Here is a 22,165-nt window from a genome sequence, read left to right as displayed (position 1 = left end):
TAAATTTAACCGATTGATGATGTCATAAGGAGGTATCGCAGGATTTGGACAAAAACGTTTTTCATATGCCAAGCCTTAAACGTCCCGTTTAGGAGCCTGGCATTACAAGCCTTGAAGGAGAAGAGGTCGAGGCCGACCGAGGAAAAGATGGACACCAAAACAGGCTATATACCCTAAACTTTATGAGACGAAGAAGAAGAAGAAGAAGAAGAAGAAACGTCAAAATTATCTTTAAAAATGTAATTTAATTAATGTTAATTATGGAAAAATTATTATATTAATTTTGCATATGCATGCAAAAATGAGAGAATGTTCAAAAATGCTCTTATAAAATTAGGTAAAAGAACCTTTTTTAAGATGTTTAAAGATCGGTAAGATTGAATAGACTTCTTAAAAATACAGTAGTTTTTTAAAAATTCAATTTTCCAAGATAATGAAAGGGTTAGCCTTTAAAATTATATACTTTTATAATTTATTGCACATTTCTTTAAAGGGACCGTTTAATAAGAGTTTTTAAATATAAAATGATAGATTTTTTTACAGATTGAACCCCTTATAAAGAGTTAATAATTTTTAGAAAACTATCAATTTGTAATCGATTCTTCAGTTTGTTTTTTCAATAATAATAATCCTATATTACCATAAAGTATTATTTTCCCGATCGTTTAGTTATTTATGTTTAAAAAGATGGTATTACGACGTATAATTTTATTGTTGTTCTATTTCACTGGTCGATTATAACTTTATGAAAAAAATTGTATAGTAAAAAAAAAATAAAAATTAGCGTATGATTTCCAGTATAGCTATTTAGAACACATAAAATTACAGATATCTTTTTTTAACAGCGTATATAATTTGTATTAATAATGCGTTTAGTTTGTTGTTTTTTTTTGTTTTTTTTTTATTAGAAAGTGTTTGCTGTGATTAAGGTTGCTATGGTTACTAAACCATGTAAAAGAATAAATTAAAAATTTGTTATAACTTAATATTCAAAAGAAAAATAAATAAAATTTTATAAAAAAAATATAAAATATACATTTTTATAAATAAATTTTAATTATTTATAAATAATTTTTATAAACCCTACTAAAGGGCATTTATATCTGTGTCTGTCCCCCTTAGCTTAGCACATAATACACCAGTAGTCCGAAAGATGTCATTCCGTACAACAAGTAATAATGTAATGCCTCAGATAACAGGCAACGGAGGTTGCCTGTTATCTGAGGCATCAATTTTGAGGTAATCAATTTTGGTCACTTAATAATAGCATTCTGAGACGCCGCCAGCCAGGGCAACCCGCCTAGAGGTCCTAACTGCGAAGGGCGTGCCATAGACGCGCCGGGAGAAGCTAGTTCTTGTATAAATTGCTTTACTTCAAGGTATTAAAACTTAAATAATAATAATAATAGATAAAATTCTTCAATGTCTCCTTTTCTCCTTCGGCAAGTAATTCTTTCCTTAAAAATTGTTACTCCCGCCTTTACATATCCTTTTTTTAACAATAGACGACTAGTCATACATTACTAAGTTTTCTGCTACATTTGGATTGGAAGAATTTTATGTTGTTTGCTAACATGCAAACAACATAAAATTGTAAATTTTTTTTTGGGTATTGCTTTATTTATATTTCTGAACAGCGAAACTATAAATAAATTGTACAGAGTAATAATGATGTGAAAGGAAGGCATCCAGTGATACTTTTCAAGACAATATTAAGGTTTAAATTTTAGTAATGATTAAAATATTTCAGTTAAAACTTATAAGAAAACAAAGTTAATTTAAATTAATTATCAAATAGTTTTGATTTACCAACAATCTTTAATAGTAATGTACGAGCGCTTTCGGATGATTAATCCATCCTCAGGAACAATGATATGTTATACTTTATAATTATTTACATCACACTAATTATACTAAATTGAATTTTATAAAAATATAAATATAACAATTGATCGTGTAAAGACAAAATAAATTTAACGCTATCCATCATGTCAGTATGTATTAATAATCTGAAATAGCTCGATTGTTGGTAAGTGGAAACTATTTTCTAAATAATTTATACATTAATACCAACGGGCCAAGCTTAATAAAAATAAAGTTAATTTAACTTTATTATTTAATATTTTTAACAGTTTTAAAAATTAATCTAATATATAAATGGAGAATTTTGTGGCGGGTTCTGTCTGTCTGTTTGCAACAGCACCACGCGAGAACCGATTGATCAATTGCTTTCAAATTTTCAGAATAAATTTTCGGGTTTTAAGCCACAGTTTGAGGTTCTACTCCCATATTGTGAGTGAAGTTGTGAATTCTCCTCGTCCAAAGTCGTGTGTACTTTAATTACTATTATTCTATCTTTTTCGTAATTTAGTTTCGTTTTCAGATTTCTTTAATTGCTATTTTGTCAGTATTCTAAACCATATGAACACAACACGGGTCAGACGGGAAGAACAAGCAAAGGTACTCTGATCGGCTTATAATAATTAATTGTAAACTAATAAACAGAATAATTAGTCAATTACTAACTTATTTTTGTAACATAAACATCTGCTTTCAATAACTTAATTTAACAAACGGATTTTATCAGTTTAATGGAATCCTAAATCCTATTATTTTGAAATATATTAAGATCTAGCATAATCTAGATAGGAAAAATAAATAATTCCTAATTTATTTAAAATAAAATGTTAATGATTTAATAATTATGATTCTAATGATGATTTATAATTAGATGGAGAGAAAAGGCATAAAAAATTCATTAATTAGTGTATTCCAGTTGTGTGTGTGTGTGTGTGTGTGTGTGTGTGTGTGTGTGTGTGTGTGTGTGTGTGTGTGTGTGTGTGTGTGTGTGTGTGTGTGTGTGTGTGTGTGTGTGTGTGTGTGTGTGTGTGTGTGTGTGTGTATGTATGTAAAATAGCATGCTTTTGTCTATTAGTATAATAATTTATTAATTTGCATATTATTGGAATTTAGGTTAGATCAGCTGCATCGGTCTAATTCTTATTTCGTTATAATATTATTATTTTTTTTTAAAATTCATTTTAATATAATTTTATCTTTCATATTGTATTAACTTAACTCATAAATCTTATAATACTTCTCCTGTTTTCTTTTTTTCCAGCTGTCATCATTTAGGTTTTGCGTGCTTTAAACAATAATTCTTTTTTTAGAATATTTAAAAAATTTTTCCACATTACACCACACCATATCATACTAATTTTATTATTATTTTTTATCAACATTTTTCGAATTGTATATATATATATATATATATATATATACTCTGTAATTAAGTTGACCAAGTTGAATTATTGTTCCTACTTAGATAAATTTCCTTGTTTGTATTCATTCATTTAAAAAGATCTTTCTTCCTTTTAAATTTACATATTTCGTTTTTTTTTTGGATAAAATTTTGCATTATCATTTAAACGTATTATTTAGTCTATTACGTTTTAATAATGGTTATTTGTAATATTTATTAAGAACTATTATGTTTTATTTCTTTCGATAAATATCATTTTTATCTAAATTTATAATTAATCATTATCTTTTTGTAAATTAATTTATAAGGTGAAAATATATTGAGGTTTTTTTAACAAAATTATTTTTTTTAAAAACTGTAAAATGAATTAATTTTTTCTAATAACATAAAATGGTTATTTAATAAATATTTATTTAAGATACATTAATAAAAAAAGATTATATTTAATGAATGCAAAACATTTAAGTGCATATAAACAAAAAATAATCATTTTCTACTTACTTAACTTCTTAACTTTATTAATATAAAAAACTTGACATTAATAAATGTAATTTTATATGGTATAATTACTACTTGTTTCATTTCTTTAAATATTAATATAACTTCTTTTTTTTTAGATTTTGTGGCGATATTTTATGTATTTAAAAGGGTATTATAGATTACAACTTCTCTTTTTAAAATATTGTAACTGCATTAATGTTGGGTTAGGAGACTTAGACCTTAAAGTATGAAATTCATTCTAAAAGAAACCATTTTTTTGCTGAAAAAATTGTTTAACTTTTATAATACTTTTGATTTCTTATATACAATTATAATTTATTAAGAAATTAGTATTATAAGAATATTACAGATGCAACAGTTTTCCTAAAATTCTAATTTTTTTAGGCAGATTTCATAAGAAAGCTACTTATTGTAATGGGTACCACGATTCGACTTACGGAAAATTTCGAAATATCTTCGTATTTCACATCTTCCAGACCCCAAAACCACCGTCAATTCAAAAGTTTATAGATATGAATATTTCATATATACATATATTTCACTTTCTTGTGGATACGATTACTGACGTAATTTTGCGCCAATCACTTTCAAATTTATACATAAAATATAACAACCCAAAATCTCGGTCGAGTTTGTTAATGGAAAAATCGGACCATAGGGTGGAAATGGGAGGGCTTTTTCGAAAAAAAATATCGCTATAACTTTCTTATTAAGTAAAATATCGAATTCGTTTAAAGATTCTACTATTCTTTGGATAAGGGTCTAAAACTTATCTAAGTAAAGTATAACTTATTACCAACCATTGGTCCAGAGGGTGAAAAAAGTGGAATTTCGAAGACAAAATGAATCATACATCCCTTAATAGCCACAATATCGAATCGGTATAAAGTGGTCGTTAGTCCTCTAAACATTACCTAAAACATTTGCATGTAACAATTTTTGATATGACCAACCCTTACGGCAAGGGATGATCAAGATGTTGCTGGAATTGTAGAAGACGGGGCTTGTTTGCTAAATATGTAAAACATTTTTTTCACATGCAACCATTGTCGTATTGAGTAAATTTTAAGTTTTTCTTAACTTTAAGTGGAAATATTTTTTATCCTTTACTAACTCCGGTGAAATCTACCTCCGCCTTGGCTGCGTTCCGAAAGGGATTTTTTAATATTTCTTACTATGTTGAATAACGGAATATTCAGCAGATGTGTACGTAGCGACATTAAAAGAAAATTTGAACAAAAAACTAGAAAAAAAAACTTGAACGACATAATGAATTATGGATTTTTTTTTAATCCGTTCATTAATTCAAACACAGTTTGTTCATCTTCATTAGTAAAATTAAGCTTTGAAAAGTTTGTGAAATAAGGTCGTTAGATGCTTGGCGTTTCAATCTACTGTTTTTGTGTTGTCTAATGAATTTACTACCAACTTATTGTGGGATTCCAGTCTTTTTTTGTATTTAATTTTGATGTTTGTAATCCTAAAAAACAATGAATACGATTGGTTGGAATTTCGTGCCTTATAATGATAAGAATTTCTCTCGCCTTATGATTGGTTAAAAAACAATGAATAGGATTGTTTGGGATTTTTTGCCTAATAATGATAAGAATTGTAAGAGTAATTCTACTTCTGTGTCCTAGAGTTCAGTTCTGTAAGTCCTTACCGGCTTCAAGAAAGCCTTGTAAAGTTGAATCTTTTTGGATATCCCTTACCCAGTATCCAGTATCTTTTTAAACTTAACGTCAAGCAACTTCCCTTTCTCCCTTACGTGATTTCTCCAAGCTTCCAAGTTAAATGAGATCAAGGTAAAAGCCGACGTACCTTACCTTACTTTTTTCCTGTTTAGCCTCCGGGATCCCGGTGAGGTATTACTTCAGACGATGATATGTATGAATGTAAGTGAAGTGTAGTCTTGTACAGTTTCAGGTCGACCATTTCTGAGATGTCTGGTTAATTGAAACTTAACCACCAAAGATTATCTAGTTTTCAAATTCGTATAATTTCGTCTTTACTAGTATTTCAACGTTGGAACTCTCGACTTCGAAATCAGCTGATCTGCAAAGACGCGTTTACTACTAGACCAACACGGTGGGTACGTTACCTTATCTTAGTCATGAGGTATTCTGAAATCGTTTAAATGAACGTCAGGGCAATCTTTTCTTTTCATCGTGAACGTTATATGGCTGAACTTTGTCGGATTTACCTCAATTCTCCATTTACGCAGCCACACGTTAATGGTAACGAGTAAAGAATGTAATTTCTCCAAGGGTATATCCTATCCGCTGTATATTTCTCAGGCTATTGTCAACCGCCAAGATTGCTATCTCATCTGTATATGATGTAACTATAACGTTGTCTGGATTAGGTAGGTCACAGTGTAGACCAGAAATAGAACCGGTCCAAGAACCGAGCTGTGAGGAACTGCTGAATTTTGAATTTTCATTCTTAATTAAATTCTTAATTTGAATTGAAAAAATTGTTTGAATTTTGAGTCTTATTTGTTTGAATTTCTTATGATTATTTAGGGTGTGTTTTTTCCAGGTAATCTTAAAGTTCTTGTATAAAACATTTTTTTTTTCACTTTATATGAAACACAAATAAATGAATTTTTAAATTAATTTTTACTAAAATTTTCGTATTTAAAAAAAAGAAAAGTAAATTGTCTCATATTATAAAGAGTTAATAGTTTATATTATTTTATTTTTACATTGGAATAATACAAATATATTATTATAAAGGCTTCTGTGGTCAGGTGAAGGAAGCTAACGCCACTTCCTATTAACTGAATGATTTGATATATAAGTCAGGTAGAGATTTTTTTTTATTCTATGTATAATCAGCTAGAAAACCGCAACATCCACATCAAATAATGTACCATCTTTCGTCAAAAAAAAAATCATAAAAATAATTTTAAATAAAATGTTAATAAAAAATTAAAAATATTTTCATAAAATAAAAATAGAATAGAATAATTATATAAACGACGAATAGTAATTTAAATTGAATAGTAAATAGAAATAATTTTTATTAGATATTAACAGATCAAAAGTAAAATTTTTTTAATTAAAAAAAAAACAAAAACACAAAAGGGCATTAATTTCCATGTATAAATAGTTCTTAATTTCAATACAAAGTATATTTTACGTAAAAAATACAACACTTATCTTAAACTTACTTGAATTAAAATTAGAAAATAGTAAATAATTTCAAGAAATAATTAAAATATATATATATATATATATATATATATATATAAAACAATTCCTTCTGTTTCTTTCTTGAATACCGAAATTCAATCTGGCATGGCATTTTTCATAGTAAATTTCTCCTGTAAGTTACCGTTAGGATAGGCATCCTACCATAATAATTTATACAATCCTAATTATCTTCCCCAATAGCGTTATAATACACAAATATATAGCTTGTTCGTAAAGTATGGCTACCCTTAAATAATTTTACAAGCGTTACCTCCTACCTCTAAACGATTTATTTTTGCTGTAAGATTACCATTGTTCAAACCCCCTCCGCAGCCCCTAGGGGAGTAACTAGTAAGATTTGTGACACATAATTTTTTATTTTTTTTTGTCTTCCGTCATTTGACTGGTTTGATGCAGCTCTCCAAGATTCCCTATCTAGTGCTGGTCGTTTCGTTTCGGTACACCCCCTAGATCCTACATCCCTAACAATTTGTTTTACATATTACAAACGTGGCCTGCCTACACAATTTTTTCCATCTACCTGTCCTTCCAATATTAAAGCGGCTATTACAGGATGCCTTAGTATGTGGCCTATAAGTCTGTCTCTTCTTTTAACTATATTTTTCCAAATGCTTCTTTCTTCATCTATTTGTCGCAATACCTCTTAATTTGTCACTTTATCCACCCGTCTGATTTTTAATATTCTCTTATAGCACCGCATTTCAAAAGCTTCTAATCTTTTCTTCTCAGATACTCCGATCGTCCAAGTTTCACTTCCATATAAAGCGACACTCCAAACATATACTTTTAAAAATCTCTTTTCCTGACAATTAAATTAATTTTTGATGCAAAGAAATTATATTTCTTACTGAAGGCTCGTTTCGCTTGTGTTATTCGGCATTTTATATCGCTCCTGCTTCGTCCATCTTTAGTAATTCTACTTCCGAAATAACAAAATTCTTCTACCTCCATAATCTTTTCTCCTCCTATTTTCACATTCAGTGGTCCATCTTTGTTATTTCTACTGCAATTCATGTAGTAGAAAACATTAAAAAGCAAAACCTCATATGTATAAAACATCGGGTTATGAGAACACTAACAAAAATGGTTGCTATTTAATATCTTTCAGCTAGTCTCAAAAGTGACCTACATTAAACCCTAAGTAGCGGTCTCTTACGGCTAATATTAATTTTTTTAGCGTTTTCTCTGTTGAGAAATTATTTAAGAGATACTATAGAACGTTAAATTTTTTTTTTTCAATCTGCTTTAAAATAATACGTCACAAGTTATTAACACTGTCCGTCTGTTGTTTGTGTGTGTGTGTGTGTGTGTGTGTGTGTATATATATATATATATATAATTATGTGTGGATACTCTTTCGGAATCTTCAACTAAAAATCTTTTCTGTTCTTTTTTTAAGATATATAACGATCGTACGGATATCAACGTACTTTTTCTGTTCTGTTTAACTTCCGCGAATCACCGACAGGTATTATTTCAGAGGATGAATGAGGATGATATGTATGAGTGTAAGTAAGTGTAGTCTTGTACAGTCTCAGATCGACCGTTCCTGAGATGCGCAGGAACGGTCTGTAATGTAATGTGTAAGCACGATTTAGTATTCAAATCTGTATAAAAATAACTGCCTTTATTAGGATTTGAACGTTGGAATTCTTGACTTCGAAATCAGCTGATTTGCGAAGATTCGTTCGCCACTAGACCAACCCGATTGATTATATTAACGTAACCTTTTTTTTAAACTTTTTTAACCACACTAGGGCAACCGGTAACAGCCTAAAATGCTTACCTCGGTTGACCTAATGTGACGCGGCGATGTCTAACCACCATCCGTCAGCACTGTCCACCCACTGGACATTCCCACCGGGGTCCCAACTGGTTCATTGAAGCAACACGACCACCGCATCTGGTGGCCGTGAAGCTCCTCCCCAGGATATCAACGTAACCTAATCAAACATTAACTAACGCTCGCTAACCACATCTAATTAACGTTAAATTCACAAATTATATACAACAGTAATGCAATCTTTAATGATGGCTAACAGAATTTGTTGTATTCTTATTTATGTGAATTTCTGTTGTGTCACTGACATAAGGATGAGGAAGATTTGTTCAATATGATATTTCAACATATTAGTGAGTTTCATCCTGCAAGTATAATTATCGTTTAGTAAAATAAGTATTGGATAGTGTTTATAAAAGTAATTATAATTATGATTTACAGCAAAAAATATATTATATAAATTTTTAATTATATTCTCGTTTCTCTAAAATATTTTTATGTAATCATTAAAATACATGAATTTTTTTTATGAATTATGATATGAACAATATTACAAGTAAAAAGTTAAAGTAAAAGTTAAAAAAATAGAAACATTTTCGGGGAAAATTCCAAAAGACTGCCTATCTGTGTGTATGTGTCTGTAAATTAAAATGGATATTCAGTGAACTGTCTTTGTTGGAGACGGAACACCAACAAAGGGTTACTATCATTAAAAAATCGCGTCTAATATTGTAAAAAATAACAATCTCTAAGAATTACGAAAATATACAAGAGATAAATATTAAAAATCAAAAAACAGGACTACAAAAAACAAATTGCTCTTTATTATAGGATAATTAAAGAGCGTGCCGATGACAATTTTATGTATAGTATTTGTATTTAGTGTAGTTTTTCAATTTATTTAAACATATATCTATAACGGTAACGTAAAGATTCTAACACGGGATCATACATGTAAATCGGTTCAGCCGTTGAGCTGCTACAGAGGAACAAACATACATACATACACTCTAAATACATTACACTCTTTTCTGGGCGGTCGTATAAATAAAAGATCGTTTAGAACATAAAGGATATTACATTTCGGCTATCAAAACTACTTTGGAAAAGAAACAACAAATATGTTTCCATTGAGAGAATTATTTATACAAATGTATATTTTAGATAAATAAAATAATTATTTTAAAGGTGCAAAATTCAAAATAATTAAATCAAAATTAGACAATTTTCTGATGATCGGATGAACAGTTGGTTAAAATTATTATGATTTAAATGTCTGGATAAAAAATGTTCGAAGTATATAAAACAGGTTGTCTGAAAAAGGTAATTATTTATCAAAAAAGATTGGATTATACAGTTGTGTAAATTTAATAATTTTATATATATTAAATATTTTAATTTGTTTTCTCTGTCAATTCAAAAATTCTAAGTGGATATTCATAAATAAATATATTATCGTACTCTTTATATTATCATTAATTGAACCCTGATAAAGAAATTAAATCGGTAAAAGCAATTTCTTTTTGTTTAGACTTCTGAACCGTAAATATTTTTTTAATGAATTCAGCCAAATAATTGAATATTTATTATTTTTATTTATGCTATTTAAAAGTAGTTTATTTAATATAACTAAAAGTAAGAGTGTGTAAGAGAGAGAGAGAGACAGAGAATGAGAGAAGGAAAAGAAAATTGAGCATTAAGATATTTAGTTCTTATTAGCTTATTAAAAATTAAAACTTTCTACTAAATTTGTTATTTAAAAAAAAAGTAAATGTTCATCAGTGAAAGTACAAGGCTTATTTAGTACGCATAAATTATATCAGATTTATGGATAAGTTTACATGCAACAAAGTGTGTATATAACTTCTGAATGGTATAGGATAATTAATTAGAAACATATATATCTCCAGAAATTATATTATACTATAAATACAACGAGCGAGTTTCTGCTCTTAAGAGCACAAAATTTGCACTTGCATAGTTTTCCCCCTCCATGTACCATTCGTAAAATCTTAACTATATCGTTCATAAAGAATTTAAAAATATTATAATAGTTTACGACAAATATAATTAATATTTAATAAAATTTCATTGTTTGAAACAAAAATAAACTTATTTTTAAATCCTTATTACCACCAAAGATTTTTTGAAATATCTATAATAATTTTCTTTTTTTTTTGTAAATCTTTTTTTGTTTTATAATCTTTTACTTACTATATAGGGCTGTAGCAGCGCAATACCTCTAGAAGAGGAAATATTGTAATCTGTCCAATTTGGGCATATGCGGTTTTCAGCGGATCATGACGTTTTGATGCCTAAGAAATCCAAAAAAACCGGATGGAAATTTTCCGGATTTTAATGTCCATATATACGCGTTTCGATGTTGGCCTCTAAATTACCTTTTATCTCTAGAACTACTGGACCGATTTTAACCAAACTTGGTTAGATTACTTCTACGTACGGGTGCATTAATGTTATTAAATTTTCAACTTAAAAGGTCAAGTCGGTGAGGCTGTAGATCAAGGTCACTCTCAGTATCTCGAGATGTCGCCTAATTAAGGTCATATATTTCTTAGGCGCATTTGTTAACAATTAAAATATAACAATATTTATAAAAAATATTTTCAAAAATTGCATCCCCATTCCAAAAAAAAATTTGTAAACTACTGCTATGTTGTGACGTCACAGGTGAGCAGTAAAATTAAATAAATGAATAATTTATGTAAGAAAGTAACTTGGTCTGGCTGGGTCTCGAACTCGATCGTCCGGTTGATTCAGTACCTGATGCGTTAAGCCTCGCAAGTTCACCAATCTACCGAATTTACCGGTGAAATTTGTTCCATGTAAGTTGAGAAATTTAATTACTTTTCTTACTACCGACCGTCGTCGAGAGTACCACCATACCCGCCCGAATTAAATACAGTATGCGCGCGCGCGCTTTAGTTAGAATCATTGAATTAAATAAACAAAAAATATTATATTTAAATAAAATGATAAATATTCTAACTTAACTTGTGTGTGCATGTATGTACAAACCGTACATCAGAGATAATCCACAATTGTAGGACTTTCCCGGAATGCGTGACGGGAAAACTGCGTTTTCATCTTTTTTTTATCTTTCTTTAAATTGGGATCATTGAACTATTTTATGATGAATGTATTTTTGTAGAGTGATCTGACGGTTTTTTTTATATAATTAAAAAAAAAAATATTATTATTTACTTGTTTATGTAAAGTGACCACAGAATGAAACTTAATGACAGTTGATATAATAGATAATAATATTTATATGGTAAGGAAAATAACATGCCAAACAGAGATTTAAACCCGATAATCTATCGATGATAAAGCTTTTACCACTTCGCTACAGATAATAACGGATTTAAAAAAGTTTTTAATATTTAATTTTATTTATAAATCCCTCACATAAGCTCAAAGCTTGTGCAACATTAAAAAAATTAAAAAAAAAAACCTGAAAGTGAGAAATATATTGCAAGTAATTCCTCGACTACTATCAGTATGGTACTCCTGGAAATGTTATTTAAAATATTAATTTAATATAATTTTATTTTGGAATAATTTTCCTCAATCAATTACAATTGGAAATTCCGCTTTGTCATTTTAACTGTAATTGCCGCTTAATTTGGTTTCGTTTTTAGAACTTAATTTGTTAAATTAAATTAAAAATTGAGCGAGTTCTACTGTTAAGAGTACAAAAACTTTTAATATAAATTAGTTTCAGAGCCAATCTGAACAATATGTCTACATGTACAATAAATCGAATATAACTGTAATAATTGTATTTCAGGTGACGTAACATACGATATAAAACACACACAAATTTGTTGTAGCCGTGATCAAGAATACTAACCGTGTTATACCAGACATATTATAGAAAATGAGAAGTGAAATTCATTGCCGTATTCATCTAGATAACTTTTATAAGCCTGTTATTGCACACCATCATGGTAAGCCAACAGAAATATAAATTATATTTAATTCTGTAAATAGCAGATTCAAACTGATTACTGAGGTGGTTCACTGTATAAATAATATTAATTTTACAATAAGCTATAATCTAACCGGTACCATCAGGAATTTAACTTGAACTAAAGGTACAGATAATGGAAAACTAAATATTACAATTTTAAAAGATTATTTTTATTTTGTATAGTCTTACCTCTGAAATAAATACAACGCTAATATTTTATGCGAGGAAAATAAGCATTCACAACACCAAACGTTTAACCGCAGTCTTTATCGTCTTCTATCGCTGAGAAGGAAGGAAATATTGTAGTAACGCAGAACGTTTGCCTTTCCGTGCGGGAGGTAAACAGATCGAGATCAGACATAGAACCAAGTTATTTTTTATTGTAAACGATTCCTCTATACTGAGTTCCAATCATCGTTTTATCGTTATGTTCTAATTAACAATAAATTTATTCGCTTATTTATTTAGGAATGTAACAAGCTAGAATATTTTCATAAAAATAAAATAACGAACGTATAAGACTATATCTCCCTTGACTAGAAAATTAAAGTTTGACAAAATATCTGAAAAATTTCATAATACCGTTAGAATTAATTTACTATTATGATAACAAAAATTAAAACGCATTAAAAAAGTAAAGAAAAAGTATTTTGTAATACGGCTCAACATATTTAACACGCGATAGATTATTTGTACCGGGATTTCCTCTCATGGAAATAGATAAGAAATATATAAAGCCGAGAACATCGACTGGTAATTCCGCTTGTTATAGAGTAAAACAAGATTTCATAATAATTTAATAGAGTGATAAAAAAACTGTAGACTTTTAGTTAACCAAATAAATAATAATCATATTAGAATGTATAAAATAAATTTAAAAAAGTGAAAGCGAAATTGTAACATTTAATTATTTTAATGACATATATAATAAAATATATATATATATATCTGTATGCAACTCTTGACATTTAAATTAATTACCTTTTTTGTTAATGTTGAGATAACGTATAGAGAAATATTCACACAAGTACACACACAGACATTTACCAGTTGATATTAACCGACTTGCAGAATAACTAATGTTACCTCTTATTAAAACATAATTGCGTTGTTATCTAATTTTTATTTTATTCTACACTACAAAACATATTGACTTAATAAAAAAGAAAAAAACTATATCGACTGTATAAAAATCTATTAATATTGCATTACGAACATACGAGTATAAATTATGTTTCAGAATTAACCTTTAATAAATTAACTAATGATTAGAGAAAACAACTGTAATAATAATAATATACAACAATAGGTTTTATATATTATAAGAGAAAAAAAAAAATTACATTATTATTTTGTAATAATTACTGTAATTATTCTCAAAAAATTCAATCCACCCTTTTTATTCGCACAGCTAATATTACGAATAACTGTCATTCATTTTGAATACACAACTAACGAATTGTTAGGTTAAATATTTTTAACTGTTATTTCATTAATAATGAATGATCATCCAATGCAGGGAATATAATAATAATAATAATTATATATATATATATATATATATATATATATATATATATATATATATATATATGTTCGCGCGCGCGCGCGCGCGTGTTATATGTACCGTAGTTAGAACAGTAAGTATAAAAGTATCTTTGAATTCACGGATTTTACATTTTTAATTCGTTATGCAAGTTGATTAAAATAAGGAAATGAAAAACAATAAATTATTTAAATCGATTTATATAGTTTTATTGTAATAATTTAGTACAACACGTGTATAACAACATTTTTAGACTATATTGTTATTAGATTATTCATTTGAAATTATTATGAATCATCAGTGGAAGGTACCAAGTTGTTATTATTTTAAATAAATTATTAATAGAACCTTCTTTTATTGGAAAAAATAATTCCAGATTTAATAATAATTAGAAGATATAAATAAATTTTTACAATTCTATTACTAATATCGATATATATATATATATATTGTTACCTGTTATATAGGTAAGAATAAATCAATCATGAATGAGTATGGTGACTTATCAAAATTTAATTTTAATAATAATTTAGATTTGTTTATAATATTTTTAAATAATCTTTCTAGTTCACCTTACTATAGTCTTAATTAAGAAAAAAAGTAAATATAATTATTCCCGCATTTTACAGAGCATCGATTGATCTTTAAATTAAACGTTTATTAAGGTCGTTTTGTTTTTAACGTCGTTTCTCTACGTTTCTTTCCTTATTCTTATCAAACGATACATTTTTGGTCTTTCAAATTTATTTTTCGACTAGATTTATAATCAGCTTATAATGCTGCATTTATAAATTAAAATTATAATACTACTTAATGCCTCTTAAACACAAGAGGTGTGTAATACAAACTGGTGTATAATATTTATGAAAAAGGGGAATTTCCGTCAGACTTCAAAAAAAGTGTTATAGTAATGATACCAAAGAAATCAGGGGCAGATAAATGTGAAGAATACAGAACAATTAGTTTAACTAGTCATGCATCAAAAATCTTAACTAGAATTCTATACAGAAGAATTGAGAGGAGAGTGGAAGAAGTGTTAGGAGAAGACCAATTTGGTTTCAGGAAAAGTATAGGGACAAGGGAAGTAATTTTAAGCCTCAGATTAATAGTAGAAGGAAGATTAAAGAAAAACAAACCGACATTCTTGGCGTTTATAGACCTAGAAAACGCATTCGATAACGTAGACTGGAATAAAATGTTCAGCATTTTAAAAAAATTAGGGTTCAAATACAGAGATAGAAGAACAATTGCTAACATGTACAGGAACCAAACAGCAACGGTAACAATTGAAGAACATAAGAAAGAAGCCGTAATAAGAAAGGGAGTCCGCCAAGGATGTTCCCTATCTACGTTACTTTTTAATCTTTTCATGGAACTAGCAGTTAATGATGTTAAAAAACAATTTAGATTCGGAGTAACAGTACAAGGTGAAAAGATAAAGATGCTACGATTTGCTGATGATATAGTAATTCTAGCCGAGAGTAAAAAGGATTTAGAAGAAACAATGAACGGCATAGATGAAGTCCTACGCAAGAACTATCGCATGAAAATAAACAAGAACGAAACAAAAGTAATGAAATGTAGTAGAAATAACAAAGATGGACCGCTGAATGTGAAAATAGGAGGAGAAAAGATTATGGAGGTAGAAGAATTTTGTTATTTGGGAAGTAGAATTACTAAAGATGGACGAAGCAGGAGCGATATAAAATGCCGAATATCACAAGAAATATAATTTTTTTACATCAAAAATTAATTTAAATGTCAGGAAAAGATTTTTGGAAGTATATGTTTGGAGTGTCGCTTTATATGGAAGTGAAACTTGGACGATCGGAGTATCTGAGAAGAAAAGATTAGAAGCTTTTGAAATGCGGTGCTATAGAAGAATGTTAAAAATCAGATGGGTGGATAAAGTGACAAATGAAGAGGTATTGCGGCAAATAGATGAAGAAAGAAGCGTTTGGAAAAATATAGTTAAAAGAAGAGACAGACTTATAAGCCACATACTAAGGCATCCTGGAATAGTCGCTTTAATATTGGAAGGACAGGTAGAAGGAAAAAATTGTATAAGCAGGCCACGTTTGGAATATGTATAATAAATTGTTAGGGTTGTAGGATGTAGAGGGTATACTGAAATGAAACGACTAGCACTAGATAGGGAATCTTGGAGAGCTGCATCAAACCAGTCAAATGACGGAAGACAAAAAAAAGCCCTTTAAAATCCTTTTTTTTTTAATTAAAACTTGATTAAGGATGAGTAAGTTACCTGTATAATAATAATAATAATAATAACAGATAATAATAGTAATAATAATAATGTAACAGATAGATTGCATCAATGAAGAGATATTTTTTCTCCAGGTCTGATACATCATCATATCACAAAACAATAGTTACATCTGACAAGGGCTACTCCCCTCTAAAACTGAATGATAATTATTTTCCAATATCACTACAACCAGTGATATGATCCAAACATAGAAATCTAAGGCATTCCACGGCAGATAGATTTATCCATTCTTTCGAAAACAGCGATAAGGACGCATCTACGCGTTGGCTAAAATATGGGTCTCTATTTGGAGAAACTGAAGGGTTTATCCATGCCATCCAGGACCAGGTCATTGCAACAAACAATTACAAAAAATTCATAGAAAATCAGGACATCAGTGATGAGTGCAGAGTATGCCATCAATCATCTGAAACAATTGATCATTTGATAACTGGGTGCTCCAACTTAAAAACACGGAATATCTGCATCGCCACAATCTTACGGTAAACATTGTTTATCAGGCGTTGGCATTAAAGGACTTATAGATGACAGGGAGCGTTGTCCTTGTTATGAATATAAGGCCAAACCAACGTTGGAAAATGAGCATTATAGACTGTATTATCTTCCCATGCATACTGACAAATTTGTTGCTGCAAATAGGCCAGACATGGTTTTACACATTAGAGAAAAACCTGATCTTCTCATTGATTTCACTCACCCATCAGATCACAATATTAATAAGACTGAAACAGATAAAATAACCAAATACAACCTTCTGGCAATAGAATCTAAAGAAATTTACAGACTGAACTCAAGAAAAGTTATGTCCATTGTGATAACAGCAAACGGAATTAATTAACAAAAATTTAAAGAAATACATAGAAAAGGTTGGCCTGGATCCTAAAATCTTAATTCCAAAAACCCAAAAATCGGTAATTCTGGAGACGTGCAGGATTGTAGTACTGTGTTAAATGCACCACATCACTGAATGAGGTAATTTCAGTATGAGAGGCCCCTAATGGCCTCTCATACTGAAATTCCGAATGTGAATCTCAAGACAAAAAGTAATAATAATGATATCATTGAACGGAATAATACCATTCATTACTTTGCACAAGTCTTGAAAAACTGTAGATCCAGTGGATGACCCACGCGCTAATGCAAAGGAGCGTTATAATTGAAACATGACATGTTTTCCGGAAGGCACTTAGTCAACAATAGCAAACCTAATCTCCTTGGTATAAATTACTCCGAGTTTAAGGAATGTCACCGGCAAAAGGCTGTGAAAGTGTGAAATGATAATTATTTATTTATTTATACAGTAACAACAGGCTTACGCCCCCTCATCCATCGGTATCATCAGTTACCGATGGATGATAATGAATTTTGTAGCGTGTGAATTATACCATGCCTGACTGGGATTCGAACCTGGAATTTCTAGATGAAAGGCAAAGACTCCATCGGCATATAATTAATATAATATTAATTATCTATAAATTTGTTAAAAAATATCAAAAACATTATAAATATATGAAAGTTATTAAGAAACTTTCTTTTTTTTATTATAACGATTCAGCAACTTTTACAACCTGTTCAGCAAGATAATTGAACAATAATTAAATAAGATCTATTACTTGAACTAACATTAAGTAGTTACAGACCCAACGGCTGGTAACTTAACGAAAGGAAAGAAATGAAATAGAAGAGCACTCCGTACATAAAGTCACCTAATTGAAACGATAAGGTAAATCAATAATATTGTTCCCTAGCAAGAAAATGAAGAAAAATTTTAATTTATTACTTATAAGGAAACCAATTTAGGTACAAATTATATCAATTATTCTGGTATCCAGATGATTGTAACTTCTTGTAGAATTCATAAAAACAAATCTTTTCTCTCATATTTTTGTCCCCATAAAATTACGAAAACTACAAAACTAACATTTTCAGTTTTTCTGGATTCTTACTTGCTGCGGGTCTTACTGGCCCATACTGATTGAAGTTGTTATGCGTTGACGCCAGTTACTTAGTAGAAAATAAATTTAATTACAGTATTATTAAAATAAAAACAATATATGTTAAAGTAAAATGAGTTCAGTCGGTCAAAAAATACGTGAGGAAGTCGTACAACCAGTTTAACATTGTTCAACCCTCAAAAGTCGAATTTTTATTATTTTTTATTTTTTATTTTTAGCACTTTTTTAAAGTCGATTTGATTTACTTTTTTTTAAGTTTTCTTTAAATGCATTTGAAATAAATATTAAAAAAATAATTTTATAATAAAAAGAAGGCCAAACTTGGATTCGTATTTCGATCACTTGTAAAAATTTAAGTCACAGTTGATTTAAGACAAATTTTATTAAAATTATTTATTGACTGCAAAAAAACATGACACAAATCAATTTGCTTCAGTTTTTTTATTTATTTAAAGCATAGATAATGGGAATAGATTATTCTTAGCAATGTTCAGAAAAACGTTAATTTTATTGTAGATAAAAATCTGATATTAGATGATTCTGTAGTAAACTGTAATTTCTTTTTTATCTAATGATATGGAATAATTATTACAATAAATTTGTTGAAAATTTCTACATTCTTTATTGTTTCTTTTTATTTATTTATAAAATTATAATTATAATTTTTTTTAATTATTATAACGACACAGCAACTTTACAATCTGTTCAGCAAGATAATTGAACAATAAGTAAATAAGAACTATTTGAACTAACATTAAGTAGGCATAGACCCAGCGTCTGGTGACTTAACGAAAGGAAAGAAATGAAATAGAAGAGCACTCCGTATATAAACTCACCTAATTGAAACGATAAGGCAAACCAAGAATATTGTTCCTTATCAACCTTGAAATATCACTGATCGTATTATCCAATAAATTGGCCGCTAAATAATTCGGGTGCCGATCCAAACGATTTTGATACCATAGGCTGACCAGAAAGATTTCCTGCCGAACAGTTCGCAACTTAAGATCATTACATATGAGGCTGTTGGTTATGAACCAGGGAGTATGTTTAGCATTTATTGCAATGCTTTTATCTGGTAGCGTTCAACTATGTCAATACTGGAGTTGCACGCTGTACTCCACAATTCAAGCCGTGTCCAAACAGGCTTCAAAACTGATTTATAAATCAATAATTTACTGTCTACTGAAAGCTGAGATCTATGTCTTATCAGCCAGTACATGCTTTTAAACTTGAGATCGAACTGTTTCCGCTTAGATTTGATATGTTTCGCCCAATTAAGTGGTCGGTCAAGATGAAAACCGAAATATTTACAGTTCTGAGATCTCGGAATCGGAATATTAAAGATAGAAACAGGAGGATAGGGTTCCTTATGAAAAATTATGGTTAAATTTGTAAAAAACCTGCTTTGGAAGGACATAATTTAAATAATATATTTAAAATAGTTGCTAGATAATTTATATCATATACCTGAAATTATACATCATAGGATAACGTGTGATAATTTATTAAAAAATATATTTATTAAATAATAAAGTTTAATACTAGAAGTAACTAAGGTTTCTTATAGTAATTTAAAAGAATTATTCTTTTTTAAACAAAATAATCATTAGATTGAAGTAGAGAAAAAACCAACCACAAATCAGTAAAGGAAATCTGATACAAAAATTCAATCAGTTAATAACAGTTTTAGAGATATTCCGGTTATTTTTTATTTTTATTTTTGAAATAGAATAATAATTTAAAAAATCTTTCATTTCATTTATTAAGTGTAAACTTTATTATTACATACGAAAAACTTTCTTTTTTTTTATAAGATTTTCTTCTATTTTAAAATCTGGAATATTTTTTTAATAGTTAAAAACATATTTATGAACAATTTTTTCATCATAATCATATTCCTGTATATTTAATTTTAATGATTCTAGTCGTATCATCAAATTAAAAAAAAAATCTGATGTGGACACCACGTAAGTTTCTTGTACGCTTAATAGACGTTTATTTAAGTTTTTATAGGCGTATTTCTAAGTAAAAATCGAATTTTTATAACTTTTCTTTGTTTTATTCAATTTATTATAAACCAGTTTGTTCAGAATTAAATTTTTTTAAATTTTTTTGTAACTTCATGTGTTTATTACACATTTAATAAGTTTTATACGTCAAACATAAAAAATTTGATGTGGACATCACATGACTTTCTTGTATGCCTATTAAATTACATATACATATTTTTTGCTGCACTTCATTTAAACTTATTTCATTTGACAGGGAGATACGATCCTCCAATTCTTTAATAAAGTGGACAGTTACACAATTATATTGTGATGGACACCACATTATTTTGTGGTGTCCTTAATCAGCATTTTATATTAGTTTATATATTAATTTTGTTTTACGTCGTTCAAGAAGTTATGTGGTGTAACTGAGAACGTGTCAGATTCGTAACTATGTACACAACGATTCGAATACGATTTAATATACATATATATATTTTTTTAATTTCTTTTTTTTAATTTAAATATATTGATTTCTTAATAATTATTAACTTCTGTAAAAATGTTTGAATTATACTGAAAAGTATATAAAATTTTATTTCACTAAGTTCTGATTTTTCTGATTTTTTTCAATAGGAGGTAAATAATTTTATTAATAAATCCATATATTTAAATTTAAAAAAAAGGAAATGAAATCGGATTCGAACCGATATGCCCGTCTTTTGTAAGATCCAAATATTTCATTAATTAAAATTTTATTTGGCTATAACTCTGGAACTAAAAAAAATAACTACCACTTATGATCGTTAAAAAGCTCTCAATGAAGGCTTATTGCTGTAGTTAAGAAAAAGTTCAAAATCCAAATTTCTTGGATTTTGGCCTTCTTTGAACATTTTTGGTCAAGTCATCAAGTCAATTGCAATAGTCCTCAATAAGGGCTTACTACAGTTAAGAAACAGGTCCAAAATCCAAATGTTTTAGAATTTTGGCTTTTTTGGACACTTTTAATCCAGTCGATTGCAATCAAAAGGGGAGGTGCACAACTAGATGTTACAACAGTCCTAAATCCAAAATTCTACGGCCAATCGTTTTTCAGTTATGCGAGATACATACATACAGACGTTACGCCGAAACTAGTTAAAATGGATTCAGGGATGGTCAAAATGGATATTTCCATTGGAATTTGAAAACCTAAATTTTTCGCGATTACAATACTTCCTTTACTTCGTACAAGAAAGTAAAAAAAAAAATGTATATCTTTACGAATGAGTGTACTAAGAATCTGAGCTAAGACTATTTACAGAGCCGTAGTAGTATTTTTAAACTAATTTTTTTTTTTAATTTTTCTACCAATATAGTAAGTATACTGGTGGAAAGTAGTATAACTGGACCACATGAGAGCTGACCTCCGTAGCGCAAGTGGTAGCGTCTCGTCCTTTTATCCGGAGGTCCCGGGTTTGAATTCCGGTTAAGTATGGCATTTTCACACGCTACAAAAATTTACATTCATCTCATCCTTTGAGGCAGTACCTAACGATGGCCCTGAAAATTAAATAAAAAGGACCACATGAGGCGCTAACTTCAAATAAAATTACTGAACTTGCTTTATTTATTAAAAAAAAAATAAAGTT

General features: G+C 28.8%; 1 protein-coding gene across 1 annotated transcript in view; it reads right to left on the bottom strand.

Annotated features, from left to right (window-relative positions):
- Window positions 1-22,165, bottom strand: part of LOC142327606 (homeobox protein B-H1-like) — a 213,558-nt gene that overhangs the window by 89,557 nt on the left and 101,836 nt on the right. The gene's annotated exons all lie outside the window — the stretch shown is intronic.

The sequence above is a fragment of the Lycorma delicatula genome, chromosome 7, assembly GCF_047948215.1.
Source record: "Lycorma delicatula isolate Av1 chromosome 7, ASM4794821v1, whole genome shotgun sequence".
NCBI classification, from domain to species: Eukaryota; Metazoa; Arthropoda; class Insecta; order Hemiptera; family Fulgoridae; genus Lycorma; species Lycorma delicatula.
This window is presented reverse-complemented; position numbering and strand designations above follow the sequence as displayed.